This window comes from Lygodium microphyllum, chromosome 25 (genome assembly GCF_053477565.2).
Source record: "Lygodium microphyllum isolate KBCC chromosome 25, Lygodium_microphyllum_v1.1.10, whole genome shotgun sequence".
Taxonomy (NCBI): domain Eukaryota; kingdom Viridiplantae; phylum Streptophyta; class Polypodiopsida; order Schizaeales; family Lygodiaceae; genus Lygodium; species Lygodium microphyllum.
In genome coordinates this window covers 5,134,825-5,159,224 of record NC_141159.1, presented here as the reverse complement: position 1 = coordinate 5,159,224, position 24,400 = coordinate 5,134,825, and positions in this window count along the sequence as shown.

Here is a 24,400-nt window from a genome sequence, read left to right as displayed (position 1 = left end):
CTAGGTCTTGCATCATGGAACTTTCCACCAATGAATGCATGCCATTTTGTGCTCTATAGTAAAGCATTGGCCAAATCACTGACACATGCATTGTACAAGCTGGTAGATCCTTTGAACCCCTCCCATGCCAACCAACTTGCATGCATTGGCTCTGCCAAGTTCATGGTTGGCATATGAGCAATTTCCTCCACCACCTAGACAAAAATACAGCACGAGAAGGTATGGAGCGTGAGAAAACAAATGCACCACACATCACATCCTACTATTGATTGTGCTTGCCACTCTCCTTCTTCCTCACTCACCCTCCTTTCGCTAAACTGCTCTTGTTCTTGGCACGGAGGGGACCTTCGTGTGGTGTCTCACTGACTTTCTCATCTTCTTGCACTTCCCCTAGGCCTCTCTGCTCTAGTAATGGCCATCAAGACTCCTCGGAAGCCAATGGTAGAGGCTTTTGATGACTACAACCTCTTAGCTTTAGAAGCTGGGGATTCTCCACCTGTCGGCTTGCTTCCTACCTTGGTGGCTGATTGGTTGATCATCTTTCTCACATATCCATTCCAATCGAACTCATTCTAGTGAGTGGGCTGCCAAGCTCTCTAACATGGGTACGTTGATTCTGCGCATGAGAAATTTATACCTTTGGCTGGAGAATAGGGAGTGGATGACCTTTACTTGGAGCCTTATCTCTGGGTCAAGGATGTCTTGAATGCTGACACCATTGTTGGTCAGAACCTGGTCTTTCTTCATGTTCAACATGGTATAGACATCTCATTTCGGTCTCCTTTCCACCTTGGGTTCCAGCCCTAGTGTCTTCTCCACCAAGGCCTTACTGAGTTGGACATGTACCTGCTTGGCTCCTTCTCCTCTTCCAACTGTCATCTTGCCACATTCTCTATCAAGATTGTAGGTTCTCAAGAACTCTACGCATTTGGAATGGTCAGTCTCCTGCTCAAATTTCTCGATGTATTTTTCCATATTACATTGTTTTACGACTCTTTTGCCAGCCTCCTCCTTGGCCACAACTTCTTCAATGTTGTGGATAGTTTTGAACTTTAGTTGGTTGTAGGCATGGTTCTCGAGGGAGATGTGGCATGGTTCTCGAGGGAGATGTGGTACCTTGCTCTTTCTTCTTTCGTGAATGGAAGCCGATGGGCCCAATCCTACTGTGCTGCCATTTTGAGTTCTTGCCATGATATCATAGTTCACCATTGATGTCCTTAAGATAATTTCTTACTGAAAGGTAAGCGAGAATTGATTATGCTTTTATGGAAAGTACAAAAAGAGAAATTTTCCTTCAAGCAGTCATTCATTCCCAAAAATTTATGACTTTTTTTCCTCAATCACAAGTTGATTTTCATCCACTCTTTTCTGCTTTTGGACATTAATTGAGGCTTTTTTTCTCACATGTTCATTCACCTTACATGTTTGATTCACCTTATCCCCTCCCCTTTGAAATTGAGAAGAATCCTTCCTAGGATTAAGGTTTGAGAGGTCAAGGGCATTCGACACATGCTCTCGGTGTTTTACTTTTGCATGAGCCAAGCATAGAAGTTTGGATTGTATTCTAGATTAGCATAGCGCTCCATGTCGAAAGGACAGATACCTACTTGAGTGATGTAGGTGAGAACATCTATGAGGAAGTCATCGGAGTCTATTCGACTGGCAATGTGTAACTCCTCCTCAGTCAAAATTTGATCTAAATATGGGTGGGTCAGGAGGTGCTCTTCTAGGGGTCGGTTACGAATGGTGGTCAACACCCTATAGGAGGTTGGAGCTACATAAGTGGGGTCATACTCTGAGGTTTTGATGGCATAGCGTTGCTCAGTGTTAGTCATGATTTGGTAGCCCTCTAGCTCCCATTGAAGTTGGAGAGCATACCATTTCCTCAAGAAAGAGGAGTCGTTGTCAGCAAGTTGTTTCAACTCCTCCATTTCCTAGTCGGTGTAAGGATTATGCTCTTGTCATAAGACGTAATGAGGCGTTGTTTTCATGTGTGTTCTTGGGATATCTCGATGGCAATTAATTCCTTGGTTGCTTAGGAATCCTTAACAAATACGAATTTGGATTCCTTCCACGAACAAGGCTGTGTACGTACCTCCGTTGCTAAAGGCTTGTCCAAAGACCTAGGTCAAGTCGATCATAGCTTTTAGCAAGTGTGTTAAATGTGGCATCCAACTATCAAAGACATGCAACCAAGTCATCCCTCATATTTTCAGCAAAGTCCGCAACCAAAATGAGAATTGCATAAGAGGGTCTAAGGCTTGTAGTAGGTGGTTGGGGTTTGACGGAACTAGATAGTTGATGGTTGTGGCTTTGGTTGTTCTTGATGGCATGGTTGAGTCATTGGTGCACTTGGCTTAGCTTGTGATACGGATGTTGAGCTACTAGACGCCAATGAGGTTTTAGTGTGTGAGTAGCAAGCTGTGTCTTTGGTCGATAGACTTGTTTAGCTCATGTGTTTGAGGCTCTATGGGCTTTGCAGCCCAAATCGTTTGTGAAAATGGAGCATTTTCTATCACGTAGCTTGGTGTGATCAAGGTTGTAGATGGCATTTGAGTAGTTCCCTTGACCATCTCGGCTTTAGGTACCCATATCTAGGCATTACCCTTGTAATAGCCTTGCACTTGCAATAAGATCTTGGGGACCCATTGTTGCTTGACTGTTCGTCGATGCCTATACTTCCTTCTATGCCTCCTAGGTTTCAAATATGAATTCTTAGCCTTGAGAGATTGTGATCGTGTGCTTCTAGGCAACGGCCCTTGATGTTTAGGTATCCATTTGAATTGTGATGCATGGGCCACTCTAATTTATGTTGTTTGTTGGCATTGAGGTTTGGCAAGTTGTGACAAGTCATGACCCCCCTCCTTAGGCTTTATGGTGGGTTTCTCTATCGGTGGCTTGGCAGGCTTTGATAGAGTCGCGCTGCCCTTACTGAAAGCTGTGGCTATATGTATGTTGCCGATGGCTAGATAAATGAGCTGTGGCTGGTAGGTGACATTACAAAGTGTCTACTTTTTAAACGTACATCCTAATAGCAATTTTGTACCTACATCCTTTGTATTTCGCAACACATAAAAGATCATTGGTATGCTTTTAGACTCGATAGAGACTACAACCTTGCACTTTCCCAAAAGTGCATATGATCGACCCCCAAATGGGCTGAGCTTGGCATTAGTGGGTTGCAATTGTGGTCTGTCAATTTGAATCCAATGATCGTGAGTCAAATATTAAAGTCAGCTCCCTCATCGATCAATGCATCAAATGTATGTGTTTGCTGGGTAGTGACATTCGTGTGTAGGTAAGCCGAAGCTATGGCTTCCTCATCTTCATCTTCAATTTCCATGATAGTGGCCACTTGTATATTGATAGGGGACTCTAACATTGGAGGCTCATGTAGTGGGTGCGTGGGTGGGTAGTACTTCTTTATGTGATTGCCATTGAAAAATCCTATGCCCTCACCCTCTAGGAATCTCGTTGCTTGACATGCTTATCAAACTAGCTCTTTCATCATGCCTTTTTGCAAATCAGTGCATGGGTGGCTAGAAGTCGAGTCTTCGATAAGCGCTCTAGCTCGATTAGGCACTCCATCCATGCTTCCTTTCTGTCCCATCTCTCTTGAAGAGATCTTCTCAAGCTAGGAACGAAGAAATCCACTAGTAGAATTGCTTTAGTTCCATAGGTCAACCTGAAAGGAATCTGCCCTACAGCCGTTTTATAGGCTATTTGGTAGGCCCATAAGGTTGCCATTAGTTTGTTATCTCAGTCATTATGCAAAGTACAGACTACTTTGGTCAGGATATTTACTAGGATCTTGTTTGTGGACTCAGCCTAGCCATTCGCTTGAGGGTAGTAAGGTGAGGATTTTTTATGGATGATCAAGAAGATGGATAGGAGGTGAGTGATTGCTTCATTGATGAAGCGTGTGCCTTGATCACTAACCAATTTAATGGGGTAGCCGAATCGTGAGATCACTTGCTCCCATAAGAACTTCGTTGTGGTCCTAACATCATTTTGCCTTGTGACTCGTGCTTCCACCTATTTTGTGATATAATCGGTGGTAACAATGATGTATTTGGCCTGTGAGTATTGTGATGCTAGACTAATAGGCCCAATGAAGTCAGTCCCCCAATTCTCAATGGTTGTCTTGCAATGATTGGAGACTTAACTCCATTTTGTCCTTGTGAATAGGTACCTTGGTTCGTTATTAGTACTCGCCACAATGCTTAACAAATCATACTGTGTCTCGAAAAAGAGTAGGCCACTATAGTTGAGACTATAGCACCTTGCGGGCTATTGTGTCTCTGCTAAAATATCCTCTTGCAATCCTACCGTGTGCCTCTACAAGTATGAAATGCATTTCATGCTCACACACACATCTTCATAGCAACCTGTCTTGCCCTAGCCTATAGAGTTGGCATGCTATCAACTGATATGGTTGTATTTTAAGGATGAGTTTCCTAAGTCATGTTTTTTTAATGGGTCTTTTAGGCAATCCTTGTTCAAGCACTTGGACTATGTTGTCTGCCCAATATGGCGTCAAGTTAGCTTTAAATAAATCTTGTTTGCTAGATAGGTTAAACAGATGTGTGTTTGGCAAATCGTCCATCATGCCCTGTCCAACGACTTCTATGGGTATGCGAGACATATGGTCGGCCATGTAGTGCTGCTTCCCTTTGCATACAACCACAAAGAAGTCGAACTCTAGAAGTAGAAGTAACCATTGAGCGATGCATCTTGTAGCGTGGGGTTTGTAAACAGGATGAAGCAAGGCTTGATGGTCAACAAATAAGATAAAGGGTGTAGCTAAAAGGTAATGTTGAAACTTCTTCACTGCAAACACTATGGCTAAACCCTCTCTCTCTATTGTAAAGTAGTTCATTTTTGTATCCATGAGTTGTCTACTAGCAAAGCTCACTAGATATTGGAGATTGTGTTAACCAGGCTGGCATAGCACAGATCCCATGGAAAACTTTGAGGCATCAATGTGAATGTGGAAGGTTATAGTCCAATTAAGGTCTCTTAGAATCGATGTGGTGGTTTGTTGAATGTTGAAATGACTAGATTTTTTGACTGATTTTTATCATTTTTGAAGTTTAAATGGTTGATTTTTGATGGATTTTGAGTGACGACTAGCTATTTTGGAAGTGTTTGAAAGTGTTTTTTATGAGATTTATTATGTTTGGGAAGCTCATGATAATTTTTAGTAGAGATATGAGGCTCTATGATATTCTGATAGGTTTTGTTGAGATTCTGATTGGTTCTGTTTAGCTTCTGTTTTGTTTTTTTTTTCTTATGTATGAAGCATGGATTGATGATTGATGGAAGTTGAGAATGTTTGCGGGATCATTGAATAGTTTTTGATGGTTTGGAATGGTTTTGGTATGAAATATGAGGTTCTAATCCTTTCTGTGAAACCTTTTGTAACCCTTATATTGAGCTTCTATAGAGCCTTTGTTCCTACTCTGTTTATGTTATGTTTTGTAGATCTTCTGTAAGTGTTCTGTGGAGTGTATGTATGATTTTGGGGAATTTTTCTAGCCTTGAAAAGATGTGAAAATAAGTTCAAAAGAGCTCAGGAAAGTGAAAGAAGTAGCTGCTGAAGACTCAAGAGAAGACTGGAGTGAAGTGACAGTAGTGAGCTATGAAGAGTCACTGTAGTGGCTCTGGTGACCTTTCATATCAGGCACATCTTTTGGAAGGGGCATCCATGACCAAAGAAGGATTATTATGAGTGATTATAGAGTATTGTAGTAAGGATATGATGTACTATTGATTGAGAGAGAAAGAGAGAGTTAGAGACAGTCAATTCTATGCTAAACAATGTATCTATCTATGAGAGATTGTGAGAGAAAACTAAGAAGATAATGAAGATGAATCATATGTGATTATTTCCATACAAATTGGTGTTTCTCTTGTGTTCTCTTTGTCCATCAATGAAAAGCATGAAGAATATGAAGAGAATGATGAATTTTGTTGAAGATAAAACCGTGGGAGATTATTTCTATGATGCTGCGTAAAGATTTCTTGCTAGTCGTATTCTTTTCCTTGTTGTGGTTCTGTAAAGAATGAAAAAAAAGCTTGTTGATGCTACAATATAGATTTTCTTGTAGTAGAAACCTTTTTTTCTTAGTGTCTCTCTTGGAGCTTCATGTTTTTGGTGCATAGCTGGGGAAACTTGCTATCAACAAGCATTACAAAAGGCTGAAAATGACGGAAATGACATTGCCAAGAAGAGAAGAATTCAATGGATGCTTGCAAAGTTCCTTCTACCTCTGAAGAGTTAGAGATTCTTATTACCAAAGCCACTTTCCACAAGAAGTTCATCCCACAATGGCGGAAACATATTACCATCATGATGCAGGTTCTATGTGGTGGACTATTTTCTCTTCCTGTTGAAGCAGCAAAAACTTGCATCTTGGTGGCAAATTGTTTGGGAACAAACTGAAGTGCAGAAATAGAGAGAATAACCATCCATGGAAGATTTGACATTCATTGAGAATTTTTCAAACTTCATCAAGTGAGAGATTGTGAAGAAGCTTCAAGAGTCGTGGTCAGTGGAGGTTCACAAAAACAAGAAATAAAAGAGGGGGAATTTGTTCATAGATGCTCAATAGCAGGATATATGGGATGCATGGTATACAGACAATCTCCTGTTTGTTCAATCAACAACCCATTGGAAGTTGGTAGATAGGGTGTTCTTTACAACACACACTATTGAAACCACCAGAAACTGGCATTATTATGATGATGGCACAACAACGATCCTCAGAAGAATGAGTTTTGACACCTTAAGAACGGAATATCTCCCCCTCTGTAGTGGTTTGAAGGCTGAATTTAGAGACCTAGAGAAGAAGGAAGTAGAAGAGATGTTGGCCAGAGAGTCCTTCAGAGACTGAAGCCCCTTTTGATTCTATTTTGTTGAGTACATACTAACTAGTTGAGGACCCAACACCTTGATGAATGATGCAATCAAGAGGCAAGCACTAGAACAAGTCCAGAGATATGTGAGAAGAGAGAAGGCAAAAATCAAGGCCGAGAATGAGCTTGCAGAGCAAAAGCCTCCTTTGACGCCTTAAAAGCACTCTTTACAGAGGTCCCCATGGTGACTCAAGGTCCTTCTTAGTTAGATTCATCCTGGAAATATTGATGACAGGTGAGAAAATGTAGTTCCATTGCCAATTTTTAAGGAAGAGTATAATGAAGACCCTGAGTATGGTAGCATGTGTGGCTAACAATGCCAGAATCCCTGAGAATTGGTTAGCAATATTCCCTACCACTTTCAAGGACATGAAGTTTTAGTGGTATGAGAGACAAGCAACATGAAATTTTGGCACATGGAATGACCTGAAGTTGGCCTTCCTCACTAAATTCAGGTGTGAAGGTTTTGAAGAGCAGATGCAAGAGGAGTTCATGAATCTAAGTCTATCCTCTGGAGAATGAGTAGAAGCTTATGTCTCACAAATGGAATTTATCCTGAAGAGATGGTGGAGCCCCGAGAGGAACACCAAGGAAAAGGGAATTCTCTTGCAAGAAAATCTATCTTGTAACATCAACAAGCTTGTTTATCATATTTCATATTGTCACAATGAAGAAAAGAACACCAGGCACAACAAATCTTCATGCAGCATCATGTAAATCTCCCACGGATTTTAATAGAATCAACCATATTCTTCAATATCTTCACAAAATCCATCAATGGAACAAAGAAAGCAAAGGAATACACCATCTTTGAATGGAAATACATCACATAATATTCATCTTCAATATCTTCATAGTCTTCTCTCTCAATCTCTCATATACAATCACTCTGTTTCAATAGAATTGGCTATCTCTGGCTCTCTCTCTATCTCACTCCATCAATAATACATCATATCCTCACTACAATCTCTCAAAAATCACCCTCAATAATCACTCTTAGGTCGTGGATACCCCTCCCAAGAGGTATGTCTGATATGAAGAGTCACCAGAGCCACTACAGTGTCTCTTCACAGCTCACTACTGTCACTTCACTCTAGTCTTCTCTTGAGTCTTCAACAGCTACTTCTTCCACTTCTTTCAGCTCTTTTGCACTTGTATTCACCTCTTTCCAAGGCTAGAAAACTTTCCCCAAAGTCACACATACATTCCACAGAACACTTACAGAAGCATACAGAACAGTCTACAGAACAGTACTAGAACAGCTACAGAACAGAAGCAGAAGCTCTACAGAAGACCTACAGAAGGTTACAGAAGGTTATCAAAACCTCATAACTCACTCTCAAACCATTTCAAACTCTCACAAACCATTCAATAAGCTTTCACAATTTCTCAATCTTCATCAATCAATACTCCATCCCTCTTTACAGAAGACAATCAGAACAAAACAGACCAAAACAGAACAAAACAGAACCAATCAGAACCTATCAGAACATCACAGAACCACCAACAAACATCATGAACTTCCAAAACACAATCAATATCATCTAAAACACTCTCAAACCACTTCCAAATCAATCAATCATCCCATAAAATCAACCATTCAGCTCTCAAAAACAACAAAAATCAGCCAAAAAACAAGTCATTTCAACACTCAACATATCCCCACACTTAATAAGGAAGCGTCCTCGCGACCCAGGAAAAAGGGAATACAAGTTCTGGGAAAAGCTCAACTTTGATCTTCAATATCTTTTCATAAAGAATCCATCCACCACAACCCCAACTTATAACCTATTTCTGATAGAAAAATACAAAGAAAGGAAAACCCTTTATACATTAACACCTCTTATCAAACTAAAAAAATCACCACAAATTTGTAAAGGATATAAGAGTTTGCTTCGTCTTCTTCAGCATCAGCTTCAACTCTCCAACCACGACCCCATCTCTACAAATCTCCAAAACAGAGCTCGTACACGAAATCCAATAGGAAACCACCACGTTCGTTTGACATAAATGAACTCACAACACAAACACTAATACACAACACAACCATCTGAATGACTTCTTCAAAAAAAAGAGTTGTTCATTAAAAAGCTTCCACCATACATTGGAAAGGTATCAATGAAGATGATCCCTCTTAAAAGATTGATGTTGTCGGAATCGATCCATAGATAAGGATTCATCTACAAAGTTTTTAGGAGGATTTTGAAAAAATTGGAGACAGCACATCCTTTCCAATAGGACCAAGTATCTGCTAGGCAAACAAAGGGCATGAAAATACAGTATCTCCAGCTGTTGGGAATCAATGCTAACATTGACATTCATGCACAACTTTGGAATAGGCTTTGAATCAGTATGAGAGTGCCTATGCATATACGCCAGGTACCAAGCAAAGTGAGCAGTTAATCTCACTGAGGGATCTGCAGACTGTGAATATTGTTGGGCAAAATGAACATAGTTTTGATCAGCTTGACTGGAAGCTGTCCATTCTCCTGGAATTACTGGCCAATTAATCTGTGGTCCTGTAAGGCAATCATCCGAACTCCATCCCCTTCTTCTGGAAATCTGATTATCAAACCCGTCACAATCACTAACCAACTGAGGTGGTTGAGATATGGAAGTGCTAGGAGAGGGTAATGGAATAAGGGAAAATGGATGTAGGGAAGGATAGGAAAAATCATAAAAGGAAGAAAAGGTTAAAGAAGGAGTGGCAGAAATTTGTAAGGAATCACTAAGGAACGGTGTTAACTTATAAATAGGAACTGTGGAGGGTACATTAATGAGGGGTGAAGGACAGGGTGGAGAAGGGAAAAATACCCTATCCTCAATAAAGGAACAGTAAGTGAAAATAGGAATTTGAGGAAAATTTGAAGGTTGGAAAAGAAGTGGTAAAATAATTGTGGAATTAGATTGACAAAGGAAAAAATATATAGCATAGCGGTGAGCCATTTGTTGGTAATAGAGGAGGGTAGGAACAAAAGGTCCTAAGAGAGATCGTCTATGATAGGCATCAAAGAAGGTAGCATCAAATGGATTATGTTTGGAAAGATAGGTTAAGAGATCCATCCTCAGTTGGTTAGTACTCTGGGCAAAGGTAGGAGCTGTGTTTTGTCTTTGATTGAGGACCACCGAATCAATCATGGGATGCCACGAATTATCCTGACAATCAGCTACTTTGGAGGAATAACTTTGGAACATATCAGCTATGCGCAACTCCAAATGATTGACATATAAAACAGCCTGTAAGACCACATCCCCCACATACCATGCCATATCTACCTCATCTGGAATTAACAAATCTCCTCGGAGATACATGTATGATATCAACATGGTATCTGGCGTGACAGAATCTTCAAAGACCATTCTGACTACCTCTGTCAACAACTCAGCAGACCAAGCCCCACTCCAGCCATCCTCTGGAAAATGTAAATCCATCGTGGAAAGCTTCATATAGAAAACCATCTTCTGTAAGTGGTAGTGGACAAAGAAAGAATGGTCAGGTAAGACATATTCCTGAAACTGTTCAAAGGTAGACCATAACAAGTCCATTCTGGACTGCAATCTTTCCACTTTATCTTGGAATAGAGGGCACAAAGTAGCCTGTCTCTGAAGAGCAGCCAAGTCCTGCTGTGAAAGAGAAGGAATTAATGGAACAGGAGGGCTTGGAGGAACAGAGCGGGACTTTGCAAGCTGATCTTGCAACTGCCGGATTTGGGAGGCTTGGTTGGCCACTGTGTCATTAGCCATCTGTAAAGCTGAAAGCTTGTCATCTAAGATAGCTTGGAATTCCTTCGCTTCGCTGGACATCCTCTCCTTCTCCTCTGAAAGGCTAGTAACCTAGGATTGAGCCTCGAATAACTGGGTCTTCAATGAAGAAATCTCATCGCTTTGAGTGGCAACCAGTTGGGTTTGATGTTCAATTTGCTTAAATAAATCTGCTAGGGTATCCTTAGCAGAAGCTAACTCAGAAGTTGCCTTATGCAACTGGTCCTTAGACTGCATGAGCTCTTCATAGAAAGATGTGTACAGCTGTTGAACACAGGCTGTCACTGACAACTCAATGGAACTTTGAATATCCTTGCAGAGGAAAGGAATGGCATCTCCTGAGACGAGACTGTTCAGGGAAGGAACTGAGATCTCCAAGGATCCTTCTCGATGTGCTCTGAACAGGTTATTACAAGTGAGATACCCAGGGAGTTCACTGCCAGAAGTAGCAGGGATATGCACTGAGGGAAGTACAGCAGGGGCTTTATCCGCTACCCGTTTCAAGCGTTTGCGCTGTATGACCAGGGGAGGCGGAGAATCATCATCCTCAATGTCAATAGGTGCTGACTCTTCTGAAGGTGGAGGAGGAGGTACTGGATCTGATGGAGGAGGTGGAGGCACAGTCTTCTGTAAACCTGAATAGGTCAAGAAGGCAGAAAAATATGATCCATATGTAACATTGGTAACATTATCCCTGGTGACTTTAACAAAATGCTGATCCATTTTAGTAAGGAGGTAAGTGCTCCAATCAATAGCAACTCCTTTCAGCACCATCCTGGAAGCTGTGAAAAGCTCTTTGGACAAATAGTGGGATGGCGTTTTGGCAGGCATAAACCTGTCCTGAAGAAACTGACACATCGTCTTCCATACGGGATCAGTGATCATAGAAAAAGAAACTCCTGAAGAGTTTATCACCTTCTTAACATCAAGGACTTCCCTTGTCTGCTTTTGCAACAGCTTAAGAATCTCTTCATTAGAGAAGAGCTGACGAGTGGTCACAAAAGGTTCTCCGTTGAAGGGAAGAGACAGAGCCTTCCCTAAGCCGCGAGATGTCAAAGTCATAGACATTCCTTGGACTACACCTGTCTTCTTGCTGTAAGAGGCCAGGAACTCATCACATAACGACGGATCCTCTGGAAGCAGGGGAAAAGGAGTGGCCACAAAAGCAGCAAGTCCCGCCTTCGTGAGAGGCTCAAAAGTAAGTAGGGAAGAGTAATCCCTACTAACTAATGGGACGTACTGGATAGGGGGAGGAGCATGAGAAGGCGCCATTCAGATGGTTACACACACACCACAAACACAGACAATCAAGGAGAATGCCTGCAAGGCAACAAACAAAAACCAAAGATAAGAGAATTACCAATAAAACGTGACACGACCTACTAACCCCAAGCAAACCAGATCCTAGAAAAAATTTGACATGACCTTGAGACAAATGCGACCGAAAGCTTCATGCGATGCATCAGACAAACACCCTGAACCCCGTATCAGGCAACAAAAGAAAAAAAAAACTGCATACCGTACCCGTAACCGTAACAAAGACATGAAACCAAAATAAGACCACATCCGACACATATCAATACGACATCTGTGATAAACCAAGACTGGACCATGGAAAAGAACTCTAATGACTGCGCATACCCATCCCACGAAACGCTTCATTAAAAAGGGGAATTAAGTGCAGTAAGGGGGGAATTAATTGAATGAAGGGTTGATTTTAATCAATTATTAAAAATGGGTGAATTTTTATTAGGTGATAAACCTTAGCACGAAAACGGCGGTTCCTTATTATAAATTTAATTACCAATTATTAGGTTAAAACGGTGCAGTTATTCGATTCCCAACTGGGTCTCTAAATGCAATTCATTGATTATAACTTAAGGTGATGTGGAGCGCTTTTTTGCCAGCGCGTGCTCATGTGACGGCTGGTTGATTTTAATTTAAAAGTTAAAGTGCCTCTTTAGCGCACGTAGCGCATGCTAAGTGAACGGCTGGTTTATTTTAATTAAAAAGAATGTGTGTTTAGCGCGAATGCGTGTGGAAATTGTGGGTGAATTAAAGGGTTCATTTTAACAATTAATTTGTGATTAAGGGGAAAATGAAAAAATAAATAAATCACATAAAATAAATACCTAGAAGGGGTGTGTATGTAATGCAGAAATGCGCACGGAAGAGTCCACCAAAAGAAGGGAATCCAGGAAAGGAAAAGTAAAGACCACTGATGAAACAACAATGACAACACCTTAGCGGATGGGTGGATTTGGTTTGTGTTGGTTGTTTATTTTGATTTTTATTTTTTATTTTTTTTGTGTTAAGTTGTGATTATTTATGTTTGAATAAAGGGAAAACGATGAAGGGAGGTGAGGGGAATTTTTTAGATTTTTTTAGAATTTTGTAAAAAAAATTTAATGAATTTTCTACATTTATTGGCAATTTGGAGGTGAAATTAGGAAATATTGAATTTTCACAAATTATAGGGTAGGCAATTGCCAGCGGACAAATTCCCAAAAATTGGCAAAAGGCAAAAGGAATTTTTAGAAATTTTTCTGAATTTTTTAAGGAAAAAATTAATGTAGTGATTAATTAAGTCACCTAAATCACATTAATCGGATAAGTCAGGTAGGCATAAGTCAGTTAAGTCTGGTTAGTGGGGGTAAGTCATGTTAGTCTGCCCAAGGCAAGTCATGTTAGTCTAGGTTGCTTAGGTTAGTCAACTAGGCTAGGTTAGTCAACTAAGTTAGGTTAGTCAAGGTAAGTTAACTAGGTAGGGGTTAGTTAATTAAGTTGAGTATGGTTAGGTTAGTCTAGGTTGACTATAGTTAGGTTAGTCAACTAACTAGAGGAGGGTTAGTAAACTAACTAGGGTTAGTTTAGGGAACTAACTAGGGTTAGTTTAGGGTAGGTTAGGTGTAAGGTTACTAGGGGGTTAGGTTAACCTAGGGGGTTAATTGAACCTAACGAGGGTTAGTGGGAACTAACCTAAGGTTAGTTGGTTAGGGGGTGGGTTAGGTTAGGGTGACTAGGGGGTTAGGGGGTTAGACTAACTACTTTAGGGTTAGTGTAAGTTAATTAGGGTTAGTTTAAGTAACCTAGGGTTAGTCTGACTAACCTAGGGTTAGAGAGGGGGAGGTGGTGGCCCGGCTAGCGGCGGCGACTCCACGGCGCGGCGGTGGCGACTGCTCCACGGCGCGGCGGCGGCGGCGACTGCTCCACGGCACGGCGGCGGCGACTGCAACAGGGGGGCGGGCAGAGGCGGAGAGGAGGGCGGCAGAAGGGCGGGGGGGCGGGGGAGAAGCACGGCGGGCTGGGGGGAGGGAAGGAGAAGGCGACGGCTGGGGGGAGGGAAGGAGAAGGCGGCGGTGTGGGGGGAGGGAGGAGAAGGCGACGGCTGGGGGGAGGGAGGAGAAGGCGACGGCTGGGGGGAGGGAGGGAGAAGGCGGCGGTGTGGGGGGAGGGAGGAGAAAGGCGATGGTGTGGGGGGAGGGAGGAGAAGGCGACGGTGTGGGGGGAGGGAGGGAGAAGGCGGCGGCTGGGGGGAGGGAGGGAGAAAGGCGATGGTGTGGGGGGAGGGAAGGAGAAAGGGCGCTTGCGGCAGAAGGGCGGGGTGGGAGGCAGAAGGGCAGGGTGGGAGATGGCGCGTGGGAGGGAGGAGTTGCAGAGGAGGAGGGCCCGCAGGAGGAGAGAGATAAAGAAAGGGAGAGAGAAAGAGAGAGAAGGGCGGTTGGGGGGAAGGGGTAGGCAGTTGGGGGGGAAGGGGTCGAGGGCCCATGGGGGCCCATGGGGGGGGCCATGGGGTGGGCAGGTGGGGGAAAGGGGTGGGCAGTTGGGGGGGAAGGGGTGGGGGGCAAGGGCGCGTACCCCCGTCCCGCGCTCATGCGCGGGGCAGGGTAAAAAAATTTGCCGTGACGGGATTGAAATGACGCGGGGAAAACGGTACGGGTTACGCGGACACAACCGGGGCGCGTAGAGACTCGGAAAATCGAAAAAAAAGGCACGTTCACACACAAAACGAGCGCGAGAAAAACGTAAAAATAAAGAAAAATTAATAACTCCCAATCCGGACGTCAAAATGACATAGTGTAAAAACAAAAAGTGGGCAGGACGACAGAGGGAAAACAAGAAAAATATATGAAGGAGGTTCTGGGAGGGGTAAAGGGTGGTCACGTGCAAAAAACACAAAAAATGAACCAAAAAACGCAAGTAAAAATTAATAGCAAAAAATCCGTGCATCGGAATGAGGTGCAGAAAAAAGGAAAACTGTGCAGAAAGATGTACCCGACAATCCTATCACATCAAAACATAGTTCCAACTGAGATAAGATGCGTTCACATGGGAAAAACCCAAAAATAAACCCGAAAATGGGATCGGAAATTAATAGCGGACAACCCATTCACCGGAATGACATGCAGTAAGAAGGAAAAATGTCCACAGGAAGGAGTGACACAGGGGTATCATGTTAAAAAGCAGTTCCGATGGAAGTAAGAGGGGTTCACATGTGAAAAACTCCAAAAATACTCCCGAAAAGTCATTTAAATTTTAATAAGTAAAAATCCGGAAGTCGAAAAAGGGTGGAGGAAAAAGGAAAAAGGTAGGGGAAGGCACAAGGTACACGGCTGTCAAATCAAATTGGAATTCCGATGCAAACATGGCAGGTTCACATGGAAAAATGTCAAAAATACGCATGAAAAAGTCGTAAAAACCCGGAAAATTAATATTGGACAAACCGTGTATCAGAATGACTCAGAGTAAAAAGGGAAAATGTCAGGGGAAAAGTGGTTGTCAGGGCTATGATGTCAGATCATGGTTCCGAAGCAAAAAAGCACGTTCACATGGAAAACCGGCTAAATTGCGTAAAATGCTTCAAAAATTAATAACGCAAAAACCGTGCACCAGAACAGGGGTAGGTAAAAAGGAAAAATGGTCAATTCAACGGGGGGAACAGGGCTATAAGGTTGGATTGGGATTTTGATGAACGTAGGGTACATTCACATAGTAGGACCTCAAAATCAAGGAATGAAGAAAAACTGGAAGGGAACAGCCCCAAGGGTGGGTGGAACATAACCGGTGGTTGGGAAGGACCCCAGGAGGGTAAAAGCAACTCATGGCATTCATGCATGAGCAAGATAAGGCATATGGAGAGGGGTATGCAACATAGACGCGCAGGGACGCGTCCCCACACTTAGGACCTTAACGGATAGGGTTAACAGAACAACAGGGACCTAGGACCACGCCACAGACCATCCACTAACTTCCCTACACTTAAAACATGACCGGCACGAAGAAACCAAAGTGTAGGGTTAGAAAAACTTGGCCCGTTTCGTCAAGAATCAAGGTTGAGTATCGATGGCACGTCCAGTGTAGTTGTCGGTGCTGGAGGGACCAAGGCATCTTCTCGGCACACGTCCGTCATGGCAGGGACCATGCGACAGTACCCAGGGAGGTAGCTGATGGAAGGAATCACAGGAAATTTGTCGATGATGAGGGATACTACACTCAACTCACAATCACTCAATTGGAATGAAAGAATAGTCACTCGCCCCATGACTAATATCTCTTGAGGAATCGACAGGGGAATGGTGCAGAAGGAGTATGCCAGGGTGCACACTTGATGGTGCATTAGTGCGTCCAACCCGTCTGGCATAAGTGCAAGGAGGAAGGCAAGGGAGCCTTACAGTGCAGTGGACAGAATTGATGTGTCTTGTGATGAGGGCAAAGTCCCATCCCGGGGGTGCATAGGGAAACGGGAACATACCTGACTCCAAGTGTCGTAACGTCCCTCAATCTCACCTCTCGGTAACTGATTGAAGAAACTCCAGTCACACTCATCCCACCCTCTGTCTCACTCTCTGTTGATAGATACAAGAGGACAGCCTTTTCCTGAAACCCGTTGATGTAATCCTCACAGTCACTTGTGCAAAGGTTGTATGCCTTGTGCGCATTTGATGGTGCAACTGTGCATCCCGCCCTGTGCCGGCATACGGTGCAAGAAGGAAGGCAAGGGAGCCTTATGGTGCAGTGCACAGAAACAAATTGTGCTTTGTGCATTGAGAGGCCCATCCCGTGCGTGCAACACTTCATTCACACTTCTCACCTCTCATTCGATTTGAAGGGAAAAGACTGGTCTCTCGCCCCACCCTCTGTCTCACTCTCTGTTGATAGATACAGAGGGCAACCGTACTCACTTCCCCATCCGGTTAGGATGAAAGCTCACATCACTCAAGGGGTTGTCGATGAAGATCGCGTCATCAGTTGTTGAAGAGGCGTACCCAGGGAGGTAGCCATCAAATCGATTATTGTATTGGATAGGAACATGTTGTCTGCTAGAGGACAGTTAGACGCTTTGCAGAGAGACCCATGACACAGCGTACCAAGGGAGGCAACTTCGGAATTGGATCCGAGGGATATCAATCAATGAATCCACTTTCTGGACTGCTGGGTGTTACCACCTTTTCCACAGCCAGCTTCTCGCCCAAGGGTGTTTACCACCTTGTCTTGGAATGAGGCCTGCTATGACAGGGAATTGCTTCCTTTTCTCTCATAACAGATTTGTTTGTTTTTTTTTTTTCTTGCTTCTTTGGTTTTTTTCTTTTTCTTTTTCTTATTTTTCCCTATTCCCGAGGGTGTTTCCACCTTTTCCCGAAGAATAGGTCGGCATGACAGGGACCTAAGTCCTTTTCTCCCATAACTGATATGTTTTGTTTTTTTTCTTTTTCTTTTTCTTTTTTCTTCAAATTGAGCAAGGGAATGGTAGAAAGACCATTTGTCAAAACCCACCTCGCCACTGTCGCTGGTGGAAAATAGAGGATAAGAGATCAAGGCTGGAAGGGGGGTTTGAGGAGACAGAGGGTTGCGTCCACTTCATCAGAAGTGACTGAAGAACGACTATTAGAAGTAGCATCATAACAAGTACAGTGCCGCGCCAATGAGGGAAAGGATCAAGTGTCCGTAATTGTCAAGATCCCCAAGGAGGGAAGTACTTCTTCAAGCGATATCCGTTGATCAGAAAGGGATCATCAGAGGCATCCACGGTCTGTACTTGGACAGAGCCATTAGGGTTGACTGCAAGTACTTTATAGGGGCCCATCCACCGCTGCTGGAGCTTGCCAGGAAACTTGCCAAATCATGAATCATAGGCTAGGACCAAATCACCTTCTTTGAACTCCTTGTGCTTGATGAAGCTGTCATGGTAAGCCTTACGTCGAGCTTGCGTGGCTTCCATGCACTGTAGAGCCATCCTGCAAATTTCGTCCAAACATTCGAGGTGCAGGAGACGGCGTTGCAGTGAATCATCGTCCCCCAAACGCTCTTTGATAGCCACTCTCAAAGAGGGTAATTCCAGTTCAACAGGAAAAACAACTTCTGTACCATACACCAGCTTGAAGGGTGTTTGTCCTGTTGCGGCTTTATGGGAGGTTCTGTACGCCCAGAGGGCCTCTGTAAGTCGATCATCCCAATCACGACGATGTGCGGCAATCGTTCTTGTCAGGATCGAGCAGAGGATGCGATTCGTGACTTCGACTTGGCCGTTGGCTCTAGGGTAATAAGGAGTGGACTTGCGATGGCGGATCTTATACAACTCTGTCAACTCTTCCATGACTTTGTTGAGGAAATGCGTGCCTCTATCACTTACCAACTCTAAGGGACTGCCAAAACGGGTGATGATATTCTCATACATGAACAGGGCCACGCTATTACCATCATCCCGCTTGAGGGCTTTAGCTTCACACCACTTTGTAACATAATCCGTACATACGAGGATGTATCGATTCTATTTCCTTCTAGTGGGAGGGTCGATCGGACCTACGAAGTCGATGCCCCACTTCTCAAACGGCTTCAACGGAAGGATAGGTTGCAATGGCATGGCACTTGTCTTGGTGGGTTTCCCCATTCTTTGACAAGCATCACATCTTTTACAGTAATCATAGGAATCTTTGTGGATGGTAGGCCACCAATATCCCGCTAGCAGAGCCTTCCTGGCTGTAGCTTCTCCTACAAAGTGACCTCCACATGGCTCGTCGTGGCAAGCCTTCAGAACAATCCCAATCTCTTTTCCTGCAACACATCTTCGGAGCACTTCATCTTTGCCTTTCTTGTACAGTGCACCGCCTAGCAGGGTGTATGGGGCTGATTCTAGCATGAGCTTCTTCCTTTCCCGACTAGAAATACCAGGAGGGTACTGTTGGGTTGCCAGCAGATTGGCAATGTCTGCATACCAGGGAGTTACAGTTTCTACCAAGAATAGGGAAGCATCAGGGAGGTCTGGATCATCCTGCTCCTCATCTGCAGTTTGTGGGATACGCGACAGATGATCAGCCAGAACATGGGAACGACCAGGCTTAGTAATCACCTCAAAGTCAAACTCCTGGAATAGAAGGAGCCATCTCATCATTCGTCCTTTCACATCTGCTTTGTTCATCAAGAAGGACAGGGCCTCATGATCCACATAAAATTTAAAGTGGGTAGATAGGAGGTAATGGCGAAACTTCTCCAGGGCAAACACCATTGCCAAGCACTCCAACTCGGTCACTGTATAGTTCCGTTCCCTATTAGTGACTTTTCGGCTTGCATAATAGATCGGTTGATCCAACTTTGAGGAGCCCTTCTGGCATAGGACTGCACCTAAGCCTTCAATTGATGCATCAGTGTGTACATGGAACTCTTTCGTCCAATCAGGAGGTTGCAGAATGGGTGCCTCTATCAGACACTGCTTCAGAGTGTGGAAGGCTTTGTCACATTCTTCCGTCTAAGTAAACTCTGCATCTTTCCTCAGAAGCTTGTGCAAGGAAGTTGCCTTTGTCGCAAAATGGGCTATAAACCTTCTGTAGTAACCCACATGGCCTAGGAATCCCCTCAACTGTTTGAGGTTGGTGGGTGCTGCCAGAGCTGCGATCTTTTCAATCTTTACAGGGTCTGTTGATATCCCTTGTGCAGAGACAATGTGGCCCAACAGAACTCCAGAAGAGACCCCAAAGATGCATTTGTCGGGGTTGAGGGAAATCCCATACTCCCGGCATCGGTCAAAGCATTGTTCCAGGTGTTCCCAGTGTTCACTGATCAAACTATAGACACAAAAGTCATCCAAATATACCTCAATAAAGTCGTGCAGATGATTTTGAAATGCGGCCATCATGACTCGTTGGAAAGTAGCAGGGGCATTGCAGAGCCCAAATGGCATCACTCGGTAAGCATAGGTCCCCCATTCTGTGGTGAAGGTTGTTTTGGATTGGTCTTCTTCTGCGATTTGGACTTGGTTGTATCCGCTGAATCCATCCAAAAGAGAATAAAGTTCATGTCCTGCCACTGTGTCCAACAGTTGGTCTGTGAAAGGGATTGAAAAGTGATCCTTCTTCATTTTGGAATTAAGCTTTCTGAAATCCACACATATTCGCAATTTGCCATTCTTCTTGGGTACAACCACGATGGGTGAAACCCATTCACTATTTGCCACTGGATAGATGAACTCGGCTTCCAGAAGCTTCAGCAGCTCCGCTTTCACCAATGTGGAATAATTCGGGTTCTTTCGTCTCTGTCGTTGCCGTACTGGCTTGGCATCAGGCTCCAAGTCAATATGATGTTGACATATTGTGGGATCAATCCCCTTTAGGTCTTTGTAGGACCACGCAAACACGTCCAAATTCTCTTTCAACAAGTTGTACAAGGTTGACAACTCCTCTTCTGGGAGACTGCTACCCACCTTCAAGTGGCGTTCAGTGCCTTCCGCATCCACAAAAGTTAACTGCCTTTCACCTTCTACTTCACGGATGAAGGTCCCACGGACTGCTTCTGGATACAGATCCGACTCCTTCAAGGGAGTGGTGTCCTCTTCTGATATCCCACTAGAACCAACTTCTTCTTTTGGTGGAGACTTAGGTTGCTCCTTAAGATGTTGGAATGGGATAAGAGCCGTTTCGGGTTTGGTGTCAAAATTAATTACCTCTTGGCTTGAGGACTCATCTTCTGATGATGACACATCCAGGAATGTCACATAACAGGGACCCTCTGATGCCTGTTGGATTGGTGGGACTGGTGCTTGTTGGCATGGTGCATCATCATCATCTTTCTTTGGCAAAGATGGGTTAGGACGGCATGAGCCACTGCTGAAAGACGGCTTGTTCTTCTTAATCCACGTCTTATAAAGGTTTTGCATATGAGAAGATCCATTTACCAGACCAAATGGTACCATCACCATGCTGTCCCATAGCATGAGGTCGTCTGTTTTTTATGCTTCTGGAACTTCTTCCTCAAATGTATCCTCTTCAGATGGGATAGATTCTTCTGGCTCACTTTCATAATCTTCTTCGTCCATATCATATCCATCCTCTTCTGTCTCTGTCTCTGTCTCTGCGTCTGCTTCTGTCTCTGCTTCTGCTTCTGTCTCTGCTTCTGCTTCTACTTCTGTAGGAGCTCTATAACAGAAGAATAGATTCTCTGGTTCCTCTCCTGCCTCTGTCTCTGCTTCTGCTGTGGCCATGTAACAGGGAGAGCAGTACATCCATGCTTCTATCTCACTGTCAGAAGTGATTTCAGAAGTCATTCCTGGTTCAGGCAGGAAGTATTCACCCATTGATAATGGCTTTGCATCTTTTGGAAGTCGGCTTACAGTATCCACTGTTTCCTTAGGAAGGATCTGTTTGACAGCATCTTCGTCTGCTGATGTTCCATCTGTAGCCTCATTAGGAGAGTCAGAAGATAATTCCAAGGAGGTGGATCCATGTCCTTTTTGAGAACCATACAGTTTCAATACCACTTTGTTGGGTCCTCTACCCAAGGTCAAGGTTCCTTTGAACCAATCCGTCCTTGCTCTGGCTTCAAAAAGCCATGGTCTGCCCAGTAACAGAGGGTAGGATGTACCATAAGATTTTGGCTTCACCACCAGATAGGTTAGCCAATAATCTTTTCCAGCCACTGTAGTCTTCACATATGGGAGAATGCCCAAAGGCTTGATTCTACTCTGATCCGCCAGTCTGATGATCCATTGGGTTGGTTGCACACCTTGTAAGCCTAGATCCTTCATTGTAACATCCGTCATAATGTTCACTGATGAACCACCATCAATCAGTGCGTTGGTAATGAAGCAGCCTTCTATCCACACACCAGTCTCTGGAGTACCCGGATCTAGAAAAGCATTAGCCACATCCACCTCTTTTACAGGCTCTGGAGCCTTGTTGGGCCTTGTTGCTGTTGAGGGAGCAATCCTTAAGCCACGTCTTCTTGTCAGTATACTTTTGAACCTTTTCCGGCAACTGGGAGACAACAACAATAATTGTCGGAATGTAAGGTTTGGTCTAAAGGTATCTAGATCTCTAACCAGATCGTATTCCTTAATAGGATCCACTGGCTTCTCTAACCGATTAGGGAATGGGGCAACACCCATTTTCATTTTCCCTCTTTCTTCCAACAGAGGAATTACATGAGCTTCTTCTGCCACTTGTGGCACTTCCTCCTCTTCTGTATCCTGGACCTCTGGTCCTGTCTCTGTAACTGTCTGTGGCACTGTAGGGCTCTGTACGGCACTGTTAGGCTCTGTTCTGTTCTGTTCTTCTGGTGGAAGACTAAACTTCACTGTTCTGGCAGGAGGGTTATTTTCTTTCTGAATAGGTGGTTCCTTCTGCTTTGCACGCGTGATGGTAGCAACTTCCAATTCCACCAAATTGGAGGTAGGCTCTTGGGCCTTGGCCGGACTATCAGTAGCACTGTTTTTCACTGGGGCTGGGCTTGGACAGTATTTTGCAGTGTGGCCTTCTCCTTTGCATCGACTGCATAAGGGCTTGTAATCCACTGACCTTCGAGGATTTGGACAATTTGGTGAGTTGTGTCCCTTTTCTCCACATCTGTAACATTCCACTTCTGATCTCTGACCACCGCCAGACTGTCTTCCTCTGTAACTTTGAGAGGGAAATCTTCTGGGTCCGAAATTAGGACCAAACTCTCTAGGCTTGGGTCCAATATCTTGTGTTGTCATTTTGGATTCCAGCAAGTTGAATCTTGCGTCTTTTTCCTTCCTTCTCCTATCATGCATCTCCTTCAGAGAGCAAATGTCCTCTGTATGGTTCTTCCGCAAACAGTAGGAACAGAAGGCTCCAGGGATGGTTGGTTTCCGTGTACATTCAGTGGCTAAATGGCCTGCTTGATGGCACTTATCACACCAAGTATTTGACCGCATCACATCTCTTCCTTCTCCCACAACATTGGATATGCTTGCGGTATTCACTTTCAACGTCTGTAGTTGTTCTGTAATCACATCCATCAACTCCTTTTTAATGTTTGCAACTGAGTTGGATAAATAATCCTTCAAGCTTTCTCCTCCGGACGTACTGGCAGGAGGGTTTTGAGGAGTCTCTGTAATCACTGCATAAACGGGTTGGGCTGGTACAGAGGGGTCTCTGTTCTGGTTCTGATTTATAGCTCCTGTTTGAACTGTTGGCTGTTGACTCCAGTTGATAGGGTTCCACTGTTGCTGCTGATTTGGCATTGAGGAAATTGGTTGGGACCATTGTTGTTGTGGTTGAACCATCATTTGAGGCATGGATTGTGGCCACTGTGGATTTGGTGCACTGTAATGTGATACCGGGGGCATCTGTTGGTAGGGGTAGGGAACAGTCCCTGGGACTGCATTTGGTGGATACATCATTCCTGGCATCAGAGGAGGTAGGACTCCTCTTCCTGTATTCATCGCCAATCTAGCTTCCACTTCATCGTACAGTCTTGCTCCTTCTGTTGCAGCTTGCAGGGTGGCTGGTCTTTGCAGCTCCACAAACTTACGGACTTCTGGTTGTAATCCTCTGAGAAACACCCCCTTCTGAATGCCATCATCTAAATTATGGTTAGTCCATCTCTTCAGGATGGATTCCATTCATGAGACATAGGCTTCTACTCTTTCTCCAGAAGACTGACTTAGGTTCATAAATTCCTCTCGCATCCGCTCTTCAAAACCTTCACGCCTGAATTTAGTGAGAAATGCCAACTTCAGGTCGTCCCATGTGCCAAAAGTTCCTGCTGCTTGTCTCTCATACCACTGAAACGCCGCGCCCTTAAAAGTGGCGGGGAATATTGCTAACCAATGCTCAGGGGTTCTAGCATTGTTAGCCACACACGCTACCATAAACTCTGCTACATGAAGATCAGGGTCTTCATTGTACTCTCCCTTAAAAACTGGCAATGGGACTACATTCACTGGCCTGTCATCAATATTTCCAGGACGGATCTGGCTTGGAAGTGGACCTCCAGCAGCAGGAGGAAGGGCTTGATGTGCCATTGGGACTTCTGTAAAGAGTTCCGCAAGGGCGTCAAAGGCGACTTCTGCTGCAAGCTCGCTCTCGGCTCTGATTTTTGCTTTCTCTCTTCTCACGTACCTCTGGACTCGTTCTAACGCTTGCCTCTTTATTGTGTCATTCATTAGGGGTGTGGCTCCACTAGGTTATTAGTGCTCCACAGAGGGTTAACAGAAGACTTCAGTCTCTGGAGAACTCTCTTGCCAACATTTCTTCTACTTCTTTCTTTTCAACGTCCCTGACTTCTGCTTTCATGCCACTGCACAGAGGAAAGTATTCGGTTCTGAAGGTGTCAAAATGCATACGTCTGAGCATTATAGTGGTGCCATCATCATAGTAATGCCAACTTCTGATGGTTTCAATAGTGTATGTTGTGAAAAACACTGTGTCTACCAACTTCCAGTGGGTTGCTAATTGAACAAACAGAAGATTATCAGTACACCAAGCAT